Raw genomic sequence first — 12,350 nt, 5'->3', positions numbered from 1 at the left:
TTCCTTATGCGAAGCGTCACTTACAAATCACAAAATCTCCTTTTCCATCCGGCAACGCCAGCATAGGGGCCATCACCAACCTCTGCTTCAGTTCTTGAAAGTTGTTCTCGCATTTCTCTGCCCATTCGAACTTCTCAATCTTACGAGTAAGCCGCGTTAAAGGGGCTACTATCTTTACAAACTTGAACGAACCTCCGGTAGTGACCGACCAATCCTACCTCTGGTAGTCGACCTAACCATGGTCATCAATTCATCAGTGGTCCTTTATCCAATCCTGTCAGGATCCTCCATGGGATCTTCCTCAACAACTATCCCTTCTAGGACAACATCCTCAACCGCTACACCCTCAATATCAACATCATCCGGTCCCGCGTTAGGACGCTCTATCGGATCCATAATCTGATCTCCAATAACTAATAAAACATCATCGCGTTGATGTTCCTCAACCTCAGGGTTCGGAGTCCCGCTACCATATACGATAACGAACTACGCTTCTATCGCTACATTTATAAGGGTTCCCATAAGGGTTTTAACTGTCAGCACTACGTTAGGTAGTCCGACTATGAACTTGGCAAGAGTTCTTATTATCTTAGTGAACTTATTATCTTAACGTCCCATCATCTCTGAGGTTTATAACGCTTAGCTCTGATACCATTTCTGTAACACCCCCAGATCCGGGGTCGGGGATCCGGGTCGTCACGAGTTCCATTTCCCTTAATAACACCCAATCTTAATAATTACTCAACTACTCTGTACTGTGACCCCACAATAAACACACACACCACACGTTATAGTCTCAGAGATGAACATCCAAAAATAACCACAAGTCATTTTATTCCACAATTATCTGCCAATACACCTTAAAAGGTTTTCTGAATAAATTTACATTTCTTTGCCATTATTACAATTCATAAATATAAATAAATCTGGTACATCAAAAGTTGAAAGCCTAGCCTATTGGTAGTTCCTACCTCAGCTACGGCGGCATCAATGCTTCTAGAAAACTGCGGAACGTCTCCTAATCGCTTGCGAATCGGGAGCTTGGTTCTGTTCATCTTTTCTATCTGTTGTTGTGTGATAAAAGAAGAAAGCAAGGGTGAGCAGCAAGCCCACCAAAATAATATGTATAATGATTAATAGTATATGAGCCTACTCATAATACTCATGAAAGTCTTGGTCAAAAGAAATGAACCAAGTTTGATATCTTAATGTGATGAAGTCGCAAAATATTCAGTATATATACATATATACTTTTCAAAATAATGGAAGTCCTCTTCCCTGCATAATATACACAAAGTCCCAGTGTATAACTGTATAAAAAAAATATCATTGCAAGGTGATCTTATATATCTAACCTTGTCTCAACGTTTTTCTGAAAATCTTTGTCATTCATAAGACAATTATTAATTAGATATAAGTTTAAAAGATGAAGTTACAAGATACTCCAATATACTTATATCTTTTCCAAATACTACTTGAACTACCACCGTTCAAGTTATAATTAGTTTCAAAAGTTCTTCACGTAGATGAGACTACAAGACCAGATTTGAATAGATTAAATCTTTAAAATATCATCAAAATAAAATGAAGTTACGAGATACTTCATTTGATGCAAACATCATTTTGAAAACTTGACCCTGCCAACACTCAACAATCGCCCAACCGTAGCCTTTCTATCGAAGTGCTCTGGGTAGTGTTGCAGAAATATCCAATTGGATGATGAACTCATTACGGGAGTTTACCGCGCCAGGAAGACCACTTACGATGATCAGTCGTAGTAGTACAACCCCACCATTTTCTACATGTAGAGGAGAACCTGTCGGATTTAGTTGTCAACCGAACACTGAACTCCTAAGGAATGGACCGCCTTAGCGGAACTTCCAGGCCATTTGGGCCAATATAATAAGGCTGGGCCGACGCTACTCGGCCACTTACGCCACTCCTAGTTCAGATGAAATCCATGACTCTGAAACGTAAAGCTTGTCCCCACTTTCCCCAAGTAGAAACTTGTTGATACGGCTCTACCAAGAAGTCGTATCTATTTGGAAAGGAGAACTCACCGATATTTCCCAGGCGATGCCTGTTAATGGATTAACTTGTTCCAAGAATTTTACTTCCCGAGTGTTGGGTAAGTAATCAATTCATTTATAAAAACAGCAACCTTGTTGCGAATATAAAACACACCACAGAGCCGGATCCCTCAGGTTTTGAGCGAGTATTTAAATCCCCTTCGAAAGGAGGATCTTAAAAAAAATGAGTTTTGGGATCCGCTCTAACTTTTAAAAAAATCATTTTGAAGACTCGCAAAACATTTTAAGAATGTTTGGAGTGAAGCTGATTTAATGAAGTAAATCAGTCCCCAGAATATTTAGAAAATGTCTGAATATTATTATTTAAATAATATTCCCATAAAGAATAATCTTTATAAAATAATTGAAGTAGAAGTATTAAAACTTATACTTGAAATGAATAGCAAATAATCAAAGATATACTTATACGAAAGTAATATCTTTATTTGAATAATCAAAAGTAAGTTTGATTATCGACACCTTATTCTTTAATACAATAAAGAATATTATTAAGTAATAAGCGGAGTCATAATACCTCGAATGAATACTATAAATAATATTCATAAAATAAAGGAGTCATACATCCTCAAATGAATATCCAAGTAATATTCAATAATAATATAAACTGAGTCATAAGCCCTCGAATGAATATTCAAATAATATTCAAATAATAAAATAAACTGAGTCATAAGCCCTCGAATGAATACTCAAATTAATATTCAATTAAGTAAAATAAAGGTATCGAATAAACCTTATTCGATCCATAGTTTTAAAAACTATATCCATATATATATAAATATATATATATATAATATACTCGGGAACATCGACTCCCGGTTTAGAAATATGTTTTCACCTTTGGGTCCCTATACCAAGGGTATATGCAAATTACCGCTATCCTCTAGCATAGGCATTATCAACTATAAGCATTTGAACCAACAGATATATATTTCAAGAATATGAAACAGGCATGCATATATACCATATCACATGCTACAATATATCGCAAGAATTTGCTAATAACAAATATGCATTTATCGCAAGATCATGCATATACACATATACATCACAACAACAGTTATAACGGGTAGAAAACTTGCCTGAGCGACTGGGGGTTACGAATGGCTCGGGACGAGTCTGGTAACCTATAAACAACAAGTAAGTTGGAATTAAACCAAATTCACTTGTAAATCTATACTTTAACTAACTTAGACTCTAACGCTTGTTTTGCGCTTACTGATTCTCTTAAGTCACTCGAGTACCCTCGGCTCCACCATTTTTAATAATTTAACCTTTACGAGTTTTAAGGCGATTCCTTCGCGAGTGTCTTACCAACTGCCTAACACACTTACCATAAATGTTTCATACATTAATTAACCCTTTTTGGTCTTTAACCTATGTTTCAAAGTAAGGCGAGGGGAAAAGTTTCGTTCGCGAAACGCCGTTACTTGAAACGGTCGTTTCTCCTAAACCGTGCATCGGAATCGAACGAACTACATATCAAAATGAAGCTCGTAACATGAGCTATCTAAACATGGCAGTGGTCATAATATAGCAGGGGGTTCTCGGGTTCTGATCTTAAGAACAAAAATAGTCTACGGTAAATCGGGCATTACGACGGCTATGTTTACGCGATTACCCAATTTTAAACAACTCCAAATCATCTCACAATCAACCCACAATCACAACCCAATCCAAACTCCATCCATACTTTATCATAACAGCCCCAACAACTCAACATTAACAATTTATACTATTCTTTATCATGAATTTAAACTACACTTAAGTTCATTAATCAACAACCAAGATTTACAACTCCAAAAACATCCCAAAACCAACTAATCTCTACATACACAACCATCAAGCCTCTCATGAACTATAATACTCATATTATGCTCTTAACATTCAATAACAAAGCTTGGTTAAGAGATTATACCTTCCTTGAAGCTTTTTAACACAACACAAGAGCTTTGAATGCCTAAAGAACCTTGATCCTTGCTTGTATAACCTTAATCTTTCATAAAAATTCAAGAAAACTAAAGTTATTTCTTGAAGGTTACTATTCACCATCTTCTTACTTGATTTATTGGAAGAGATTGTGAAGGAATTAGGAGCTTAAACTTATAGCATATCCATATCTATGTACAAGGAAGCTTAGATAATTACCTTGTGATTTAACAATGCTTGGAACTTGATTTTTGATTTTTCTTCCTTTGAAAAAGATGAAAAGCCGAGAGCAAGATGATGAGAATGAAATGATTTTGTGTTTTTTGATTTGTTTGGCTTAGCTTGGTTGATTTTTGTTGTTTGTTTTTGGTTAATGACCAATTTAACCTTGATTTTGTGTGGTTATAAACTAACCACATCTCCTTCCCTTTATGTCATGCTTATGTCATGCTCATGATGTCATCCTCCCCCCTTTGTCCTCTCCTTATTGGTTGGATGACCTCATCATCCCTAACCTTCTTGATTAACCTCCTAATTGTTTGCCTAATGACCGCTGATCTATTATACGGTTCGCTTAACTTTCATTTTCGTTTATCGTTTGAGGGATCATACCCGGGATCTTATTACTTAGGTTCCCTTAACCTTTCTCAATATATTATATTCCTTTTATGATTCTCTCCTATAATCCTTTAATTTAAATCATTTTTATCCTGTTACCTTATACTCAATTCTTTCTGTATCTATTGGATTTCCGGGAAAAATCAAAGTGTTCGGATTTGGATTCTGACGATCTTTACATACACTTATATCCCATATAAAGTACTAATAAAATCTCAGAATATCCATATCAGAACCCCTACATAGTGTGGCATGAAAAGTTTTCTCATTCAGCAAAAACACTATTCATAAGGGTTTCAAAATTTCCAAAAATTGGGGTTATTACAGATAGACTTGCTTCAGAAACTGGTGGCTGCACAAACCTCCTCCTCTACTCAACTTGATGATAACAAAAGGGGGAGAAAGGACCAAGTGAGGGGGAGAAACAACTTAACATTCAAATCAGTAAAGTAATTGTGCCTACAATTACTTTCATCAAGCCACCAGTTATAAACAGTATTGATCTGATAAATGAAGCAGCAACCAATTTAAGAGGAGTTGAAAAGGAGTAGTTGAAGCCAATCAACTGGGAGGAAATTGATGAGGACATTCAAAAGAAGTTTGGGCTAGTAAAGAAGCCAGAAAAGTCAGCCATTCATCACTCTCAAGTCAAGCAAATCTCTGTGAATGAAATGAGCATGAACTATCTGGAAATAGGACAACCATCCTGCATCAAATTTCCAAAGGCTGAAATAATTCTGAAGCCAAGGGTGAACTATCCAAAATCATCATTAAAGAACCCTTTGGATACGGTGTATGAGACACCTAAGCCTGATGAGAAGAAAACTGTTGTCAAGGTCAATTGCCTTCTACAAGGATCCAACTGATTCAGCCTTAAAAAGGAGAATTGCTAAAGTTTTCAGGAATGGGAAAGAAATTTGTGTGGTGGTTGGACATCCTCAATTTGCTCAAGCAAAGAGAGAAGAAAAGGCAAGATTGAAGCAAGAAAAGAAGCAAGCTATTCTAGATGCTAAAAAGGCTAAACAAAAGAAAGAGCAAGCTGCTATCTTGGCCAAGCTACAAGCTGTGAAGCCAACACAAAAAATTCCTGCTCAGCCATCTGAAATCACTGAATCTCAAGATCCAAAAAAGCAAGTTGAACCACAACAGAAGAAGAAATCTCAAAGATACAAGGAATTGGCCAAAAGAACCAAAAGGAAATTGGACTTTGTTGATAAAGAATTAGAGGATCAGTTTTCCAAGGAATCCACTCCAACTACAACTCAAACATCAAAACTCTATGTGGTATTTGAAGACATTAAAGTGGTGGATCCTTACAGGAGGAACATTCATGGTGAACCTATTGTGCTTAAGGATGAACCAATAGACTGGGAGAGTTTACCAATTCCTGACTTCAACTTGCCAATCCTTAACAAGCCAAAGAGAACAAAGTCAAGAGCAGTCAAGAAAGGGAAGTTGTCATCTCTCAAATCCAAATATCTAACTAAAGCACAATCCAAAGTCAACAAGGGAGATTACATGTACTTGTGTGATATCAAGGAATTCTCTGATCTAAATCTCTATCTAGATGAACTAGAAGAAGTGAGAGGGATTGATGCCTACAGGAATCTACCTGAAAGATTAGTTTTCAAGTACAAGGGAGGAAAGGAGATTCAATGGCCACTTCACAGGATCCTTCAAGAAAGGCAAGTTGTACTGATAAAGGTTTATTCATCATTCAAGAAGAACTTTGGATTCAATGTAACTGCAAGAAGACTAGTTCTAAAGAAGATTGAAGAACTGAGGAGTATTAGAGCTAAAGATGCACTACCAAAGACTCTAACTATTCCTTACACAGGAAGAAAAGTGCATCTAAGGCCATACTGGATGATGGAGTTCATGGATGACAAAGGAGTTAGAAGATTTTTCAGATTAGAAGATCAATTGAGTATCTCTAGCAATGATACTCTTTTGGAGATGCAAGAAAAGCTAAATCTCTCAGAATCTGATGAACTGGAATTCCACAGACAACTCCAAAATCAGATAGAAGAAAACAACAGAAAGCTTGGAAAGAGATCCAGACCTTCAAGGAATTAGATTAATCTGCTCAGGCTAGAGGAGCACCTTGAAAATGACTGTGAGCAAATCTTTGTACATTTTGTTAATTGAAACACTTTACAGTTTTATCTACTTACTTTCAAAGTTGTATTTTTAGGGTGTTTTGTTATCATCAAGTTTCTCTTAATTTATGGCTACAATTCCAGTAGACATAAATCGGGGGAGATTGTTGTGGATATGTTGTGAACTTGATGATTTCATTAACAAAACACCTTGGTAGATTTTACTTAGTGAAAAATGTAGCACTCGACGGATAAGGATTATAGTCCCGACGGATGACTCAATATAGTCCCGATGGATGATGATTTATTATCCATCGAGTGAGTAGCTTGTGTAACAATAAGTCTATAGCACATTTATGCATACACATTGTTTAGATTTTGTAGTAGTACTCAAGTCATTTTGACTTTAACTAGATATGTAGAATAGGTTGATTAATTGTACATAAATGATGTCTTGTAATTCTGCATAAATGAAATGAAATCAAGTGCCAAATAGCTACCCGACGGATAAACAACAATGCCACTCGACGGATGATCAACAAGGAAACCCGATAGATGATAATGAACCTGACGGATAAAGAATTCAAACATCTGTTGATAGTGACAACACAGTCACATGCGTCGAGTGTATGTAAATGGAATGTGGAAGCCTATTCAACTGGGTTTTAGAGAACAAAGAAGCATTGCCATTTCCATGCTATTATGAAGATATTCAAAGATGCTGGAATAAAGTAATGAAGCAGCATAGTATTAGACTTGATAGGTTTTGTTTTATTATCTTGTCTTATTACTTTGTAATCTTGGTGATATATAAACCAAGAAGTAGCAAATAGAACAACAAGAACAATAAGCAAGAAAATTCTCAGAGAAATATTTGTAAGCTGTATTCTTAGCATTTCTCTACAAACTTAGTTGTTCATATTTGTAAGCAGCTGTGAGCAAATCTTGCTACACAGAGTTCTCTTGATATAATATATATCTCTGGTGGATACTTTCAAATCCACTAGAAAGTTTTTAAAGACTTGTGTTTTTAATTACTTGTGTTTTGATTCATTTCAAGTTATTATTCCGCACTTTGCAAATCAATTTACTAAGATATATAATTTAAATTAGAACACTTTTTAGGGACTAACAAATTTCATCTTTCAGCTCGGCTACATTGGTTATCCATATTCTGGAAGAAAATCTTAAGATTCCTTTATCATCCTTTTAACTCGCTATCTCTTCTCCTATCAAACTGTCTCGTTCATGACTTATTACTTATTCCCGACATCTTCTTATCTTCTCTAATAGTTCTGGTTGAAAAGTCATTGCACACAACACATATATAGACATACCTAGGGTACTGACCTCCATTTCAAGCTTATCAAATTCCTTGATCAATTCCTTAGATGAAGTGATCATATTTAACCTTTTTTTCCTGCTCAGAGCGTCGGCCACCACATTTGCTTTTCCTGGATGATAGTTGATGGTGCAGTCGTTGTGGCGCCCTCCAAACCCGGGTCAGAAGTTTGGGTTCCATACACACAACTTATTTATAACCTGCTTATAACAATAATAAAGATAATAATAATATGCAGTGACCCTACTTACCAACTACCATGGATCGCAACAGGTCAAAGTATGCACACAAGCCAAACACATCTACTTATATTACAAACTGTTCAAATCCCAACCATTCAAACTTAAACTGAGTATTAAACATTATTACAACTTTTTACAAACTTAAATTATTCCAAAAGAAGCCTACTAGCTCAGCTTCCTCAACCTGAACCCCTAGCTCTCGCGCTGGACTGGGGATCCCCGTTACCAACTGGTTCCTTTTTAACTGGAAAGAATATAAACAACATCGCACAAATGAGCTAACTAGCTCAGCAAGTCATAATGACAAAACTGAGAATAATGATCATCAAGTAAATATGGATGTGATATCAAGTGAACAATGAATTATGATTGAGAATTGGATATTATACTTTTATTTTAAAAACCAAGGTTAGGCTGCTGATCAGTCACGCACTAACCCCGAGTAAAGCACACAACATTGCTCTAACTACTGGATTCAAGGCACACATTGGCCTAACTTGACCATTATATGGTCTGACCATGAATCTGGTCCACAATTTTATAAAAACAATCCAATTCTAACATAATAACAGAATAAGCAATAATAAACAATAAACAGAATCATTAACAATATTGGATGTTCTATAATGAAATGGTTTCAGTGTTCATGAGGATCAATATAGCATTTTCAAAGCTTAGCTGTTGGGTAATGAAAGAATTGGATAACAAAGGAATCAGTGTTTCAAGGTTTCAAGGATTTTGCCTTTCAAAGCATAGGATAAAATGGTTTGAGTGTGTGGGTAATTCGATTCAGTGTTCGGTATTTAGTTTGTATGTATTTGTGGAGTAGTATCTTATACTTGAGGGTCGTATTTGGATATGCAATAATCAATGGCTTAGAAAGAATAAGGTTTACGGCTCAAGAGCGATAACTGGAATCAGGGTTTGGGTTTCAGTGCTTCAAAGTACTTACAATATCAACAAGACTATCAAGTACTACAATATCTCGAGAAAGTTCAGAATACTTGCCTGGTATGTACCAATTCAGGTCCAAGTATCTTGCGTTCTCCTACTTCATCCCAATATACTGGAGATCTACATTTGCGTCCATAAAGGGCTTCATAGGGTGGCATACCAATACTGGCGTGATAATTGTTGTTATAAGCAAACTCTACCAGGGGTAAATGCTCGTCCCAGCTTCCTTTGAAATCAATAGGACAAATACGTATCATATCCTCGATTGTCTGGATCGTCCTTTCACTTTGGCCATTTGTCTGCGGGTGATAGGCCGTACTCATATTTAGTCTTGTTCCCAAACATTCTTGAAAACTCTTCCAAAATCTTGAATTAAACCTTGGATCTCGATCAGATACAATAGACACAGGAACTCCATGACGAACTACAATTTCCTTCAGGTACATATGGACTAACTTGTCGAGCGAAAATCTTTCATTTATAGGCAGAAAATGAGCTGACTTGGTAAGTCTATCCACTATAACCCAAATGGCATCATGATTAGCCCTTGTCCTTGGTAATCCAACTATGAAATCCATGGTAATATGTTCCCACTTCCACTCTGGAATCTCCAATGGATGTAATAATCCACTTGGTCTCTGATGCTCTACTTTAACTCCCTGACAGGTATAACATTTGCTAACCTATTCCGTAATTTCCCTCTTCATATCTGGCCACCAATAATTCTCCTTTAAATCCCTGTACATTTTGGTACTCCCTGGGTGGATGGAATATTTTGAACTATGTGCCTCTTGTAAAATTTCATTCTTTAACTCTGTCACCAGTGGAATCCAAATTCTAGATGAAAACCTCAGATACCTTGATCATCCTTTTGCGTACATAATTCTTCACCTACCAAACGATTTAGATCTTGATCCATTACATCTTCCTAACATTTCTTTATTTTCTCCAATAACTCCGGTTGAAAAGTCATATTGTACACTTTCGCTTCCTCAGGCTTGCAAACTCTAATCTCCAATTCCAATTTCGGAAATTCCTTATTTATCTCTTCAGGTACTGATAACTCATTTAACCTTTCCTTCCGACTTAACGCGTCTGCTACAGCGTTCGCTTTACCGGGTTGATAATTAATCGAGCAGTCGTAATCCTTAATCAATTCTAACCATCTCCTTTGCCTCATATTAAGTTCCTTCTGTGTGAATATGTACTTTAAGCTTTTGTGATCCGTGAAAATCTCGCACTTTTCTCCATATAGATAATGTCTCCAAATCTTCAAAGTGAAAACTATGGCTGCTAGTTCCAAATCATGAGTAGGATAATTTTGTTCGTGTGGTTTCAATTGCCTTGACGCATACGCAATCACCTTGTCGTGCTGCATAAGAACACATCCTAATCCTTTGTAAGAAGCATCGCTATAAATTATGAAATTCCCTTGATCGTCTGGAAGTGACAAAACAGGTGCCGTGATTAATCTTCGCTTCAACTCTTGAAAACTCTCTTCGCACTTGTCATTCCATATAAACTTTTCATTCTTTCGTGTAAGCTTTGTCAGTGGTGTTGCAATCCTTGAGAAATTCTGGACGAATCGACGATAATATCCCGCCAATCCCAAGAAACTTCTTACCTCGGTGGGTGTTCTCGGTCTCTCCCAATTCGTAATTGCTTCGATCTTTGCCGGGTCCACTTTGATCCCTTCGTTATTGACTATGTGTCCTAAGAACTGAACCTCCTGTAACCAAAACTCACACTTCGAGAATTTAACATATAACTTTTTTTTCCTTAAAATCTCCAAAGCTGTCCTCAAATGTTCCGCATGATCCTCTTCCGTATTTGAATAAATTAAAATATCATCTATAAACACAATAATGAACTTGTCCAAATACTCCTTGAAAATTCTGTTCATTAAATCCATAAACGCTGCCGGGGCATTAGTCAATCCAAAAGACATTACTTGAAATTCATAATATCCATACCTCGTTCTGAAAGCTGTCTTTGGTATATCTTCTGGCTTGATCTTCAGTTGATGATATCCCGATCTTAAATCAATTTTGGAGAAATACTTGGCTCCCTTCAATTGGTCAAACAAATCATCAATTCTAGGTAACGGATACTTGTTCTTGATCGTAAGGTTGTTGAGCTCCCTGTAGTCGATACAGAGTCTCATGCTTCCATCTTTCTTCTTAACAAATAATACCGGTGCTCCCCACGGGGATACACTGGGTCTGATTACTCCTTTCTCTAACAGCTCTTGCAATTGGTTCGCTAACTCTTTCATCTCAACGGGCGCCATTCTATACGGGGCCTTAGATACTGGTTCTGTTCCCGGTGTTAAATCGATTGCAAATTCAATTTCTCTATCTGGAGGAAGTCCTGGTAATTCGTTAGGAAACACGTCTGGAAATTCATTCACTACTGGAATATCTTCAAGTTTTGCTGGCTCCTGACATCTGTCGATCACATATGCCACGAAATGCTCGCATCCTTGTCGTAGTAACTTCTTGGCTTGAATCATTCTTAAGAACTTCTTTACTTGCTTCTGGCCCTTAAACGTTACTATTCTTTCATCTGGCGTCTTCACCATTACCTTCTTATTTCGACAATCTATCTGGGCATCGTGCTTAGATAACCAATCCATTCCTAATATAACGTCAAATTCTCCTAACTTAAATGGTATCAAATCTACACAAAACTTACTACCAGAGATCTCAATCTTACAATTCCCACAAACTTGGTTAACAGTTACACGTTCTTGATTTGCTAATTCTACAGTCATTATTTCATTTAAATACTCAACTGGAAAATTTAATTTACTAACAAAATCTTGTGAAACAAACGATCGAGTTGCTCCCGAATCTATTAACACTTTGGCACATAAAGAATTCACATTGAGCGTACCTGCCACGACATCCGTATCCTGGATAACATCTTTCACCGACATGTCAAAAACTCTAGCCCTTGGAGTCTCATTCACTGTTGGGGTAGATCCCATAATCCTCAATGCATTACTGACTGGAGCTGGTGTCTTGCAAACCCTGGCCATATGTCCTGGCTTTCCACATTTGAAGCACGTAAATCCAAT

Source organism: Apium graveolens, chromosome 5 (assembly GCF_009905375.1).
Source record: "Apium graveolens cultivar Ventura chromosome 5, ASM990537v1, whole genome shotgun sequence".
In the NCBI taxonomy this organism is placed as follows: Eukaryota; Viridiplantae; Streptophyta; class Magnoliopsida; order Apiales; family Apiaceae; genus Apium; species Apium graveolens.
Note: the sequence above shows the minus strand (reverse complement) of the source record.